The sequence below is a fragment of the Cryptotermes secundus genome, unplaced genomic scaffold (assembly GCF_002891405.2).
Source record: "Cryptotermes secundus unplaced genomic scaffold, Csec_1.0 scaffold870, whole genome shotgun sequence".
Taxonomy (NCBI): Eukaryota; Metazoa; Arthropoda; class Insecta; order Blattodea; family Kalotermitidae; genus Cryptotermes; species Cryptotermes secundus.
In genome coordinates this window covers 194,313-197,954 of record NW_019743163.1, presented here as the reverse complement: position 1 = coordinate 197,954, position 3,642 = coordinate 194,313, and positions in this window count along the sequence as shown.

Genomic DNA, 3,642 nt, shown 5'->3' with positions numbered 1-3,642 from the left:
GCTATGGCGCGGCCTTAATTATACTTGGCAAAGAGTGTGCATTGCGTGTACGCTCCGAATATGTTTACATTTTGACGTGGATATGTGGAGTATAGTGTACCATTTTGAGCCCCCACCCCACCAGCTGGGGAACGGGTGTTCTCTTGTCTATTACTCAACAAGAAAAAATAATCAAGAAGTAAAAAAGAAAATCAAATAACATTTAATATATGACCAGTAATTTGTGTCAAAAGAAAACACAACAATTAATCGGCATAATCAGCCACAAGGTATCCTATCACAACTCGCACAGGCTGTCTCCGCCACAAGCGACATATAAGGCATACTTAATAACAAACTTCACGCTAGCATAATACCATCTCTGAAATCGCCTGCACACACAATACAGACAAAACCTATATATACATTCTCAGCTTACACAATTCCTCCAAGAACAATAATCAGTATGCTAGTATTATGTGCATTACCTCGAGATGGGCCCTCCTGCCTGGAGTTTAGCTACCAAACCGAATCTTTCATGGCGCCGACCCAAACAGAATTTAGTTACGGAGCGAGACGTCCGTACACGATGACTTTCCAGGCAGAAGAGAGCGGGTGCCTCAGCCGAATCACGAAGGATAGTGGAGTGATGACGTAGAATACGCCACGGAATAAGGATAGGTAGTAGGAAAGGTAGGGAAAAACGGTGTGACCCGCGGCCGCCGCCGCCGCTCGGAGAGGGCACCACAACCAATGAGCCGAAGGGATCGGCTCAATTTAAGGAAGCTGATTTAGATTTGACTATTTTTAGTGTGATTCAAGGGAGATAGCGTTAAACGTCGGCTTCGATGTTTAATTCGGTAACATGTAGGGCAGGAAAGGAATACTGCGGAAAGCAGAACAGTAAACTGTAGGCAAGCTTACGCATCAAACGATGAGACGTCGCGTTCAATTCTCAAGCGGTGTTATACAGGTTTTCATACACACCGTTTCAACATTTAATGACGTGCTAGATGATAAGGGTACCTCCTTTAATAGCTCCGGGGCGGACCCAGGGGAAAACGTTTCTAGCAATTCCTCTATTGTTGCTTGCGTATTCATTGCCATGAGAACGTGTTTACCGAGCCGTTTCTTAGCAGTGGACGTCTCTGGTTCCACGATTCCGTCCTTCATGCGTCATGTCCCAATATTTTTATTGGGTTTTCTTTATATTAATATCATTCTGTTTTCTGCCTTTGCTTCTTTTTCTTTCTCTCTTTCGACAGGAAGGTTGTCTTGTCCCATGTCACCACTAGGCCACACATAACACCTACGTTCGCCGTGACACTCATGTGATTGTCACGCAGTAATAACACTAGCCCCGCATGTGAGAACTTCAAACAATAGAAGCACATAATTGAGAATGTTATGCCACCGTTATGCCGTGGTGACAGGGGGCGTGGAGGTATCCCCGCTGTCACCTTCTCTACTGCAGTCACAGGGGTAGGGCTAAGGAAACTGCTAAATTACTTCCTCTATCGTTGCTTCATTGGCTAGGGGCACACAGTTCACCGGGCTTGGCTGGAGGGCGCAGGTACGAAATGGGGTAAGGGAGGAAATCGCAACAGCAGAAACCCACATCCTCACCCTATGCTACCCTATATTAGTATAAACAAGCAATATACAGTTATATACATTTTAGCAATATCACAATGAAAGAGCCGACTGGTGTCGGGTTACACATTACACTTTCTTAGACGATTCTTGGACCTCATCTCTCTCTCTCTTTTTACCCAGTTGCGTGTCGCTAGTCTCCTCTTTCTCCTGTTCTACTCAACCACTGTATATATATATATACACCTCTCTGCATCTAAACACACCCTCTGCAATCTCTACATTACACCTGTCTACCCCTGACAGGAAGACAGTGTGGAATGTCGTATGAAGAGACAACCACTAGTCGAACTGTCCTATAGGATTTATTGCAGCCGCACAGTATACACAGACGGATAGTAACAATAGTGAACTGTAGACTAGAACTGTAACTGTTGCTCCCACTCAATATGTCTTCTTATATAACCTTGCACTCTTCGAAGGCCCCGTGGAGCTCCGGTGTCCAAGTGATAGGGTGGGAGCCCTTGACCTTGGGTCCGGAGAGGACGTCGTGCAGTGGTGCCTGATGTGCTGCAGTGTGAGGCAGAAATCGCCTATAGTAGTTCAGCATGCCCAAGAAACGGCGGAGCTGACTGGCGGTTTTGGGAAGTTGACATTCCTGAAGGTGAGTCACTCGTTCTTCCAGCGGTTGGGAGCCTTCGGCGGACACCTTATAACCGAGGAACGTGATCTCAGGTACTCGGAAGACGCACTTCGCCGGGTTGATGAGGATCCCATACTTTTGCGTTCGGTCGAAGAGTGCCCATAGGTTTCGCTCGTGTTCCTCTAGAGACCGGGAGAAGATGAGGATATCATCCAGGTAAGCCAAACAGAAGTGGAGTCCCCGCAGAATGTCGTCCATGAAGCGTCGGAAGGTCTGTGCGGCGTTGCGCAGGCCGAAGGACATGAAGGGGAACTCGAATAGGCCGAATGCAGTGGTGATGGCCGTCTTCTGTATATCACCGGGATTGACGGGAATTTGGTTATAGGCTCGTACCAAGTCGATTTTGGAGAAAATGGTACAGCCATGGAGCTGGTGTGAGTAGTCATGGATATGCGGGACTGGGTAGCGGTCAGGGATTGTCCGGGTGTTGAGTGCTCTATAGTCGCCGTAAGGACGCCAACCGTTGTCTTTCTTGGGCACAATGTGTAGTGCCGAGGACCATGAACTCTCTGATCGACGAGCTGTACCATCCCGCAACATGGCGTCGAACTCGGCTTTTGCGATAGCGAGTCGGTCCGGTGCCAGTCGCCGTGGTCGGCAGGTTACTGGTGGGCCAGGTACAGTCCTGATGTGGTGGACGGTGTTGTGTCGTATCTCGCGCTGGACTCCAGCTGGGCGGGTCAGGTCCGGGAACTCTGTGAGGAGGCTGTCGATCGGTGTGTTGCTGCTGATTGTCTTTACACTGGGGATCAGTGCGTTGGCCTCTGAGGCCGGGGCTGACAGCGTCGTGACCCCGTCCAGGATGCGATTGTTCCGACAGTCCAACTGGAGACCGAAATGCGACAGGAAGTCCACGCCGATGATAGGATGCGGGACGTCGGCCACCACGAAGCGCCACGTGAATTCTCGGCGTAGGCCCAAGTTGAAGCTGAGAGGCAGCCATCCGTATATATGCGTGGTAGTGCCATTAGCCGCACACAGGTCATAGTTGGTACGCTCCATGCGTCGATGGACGAGCCTGCGGGGGTATACACAGAGGTCCGAACCCGTGTCGACTAGGAACTGCCGTTTGCTGACTCTGTCCGTTATGAAGAGGCGGCCTTTCGTCATAGCGCAGACATGTGCCCCCGATGATGTCCGCTGCGTCACTCCCTGCTGGCGGTAGGAGCAGGGCGGAGTACAGTTTTGTGCCTGTAGAGGCTCAAATTTGAGATGGGAGATTGTAAGGCATTACCCAAAATGTTCGAGACTTGCGAAAAGCGTTTCACAGTTATTACAGTAATCTGTCAACACCTGGACAGGCAAATAGGTTAAGAATGTTGATGATCAGCAAGTATGTGTAACCGCAGTAGCAAGAAGCTTGCCTC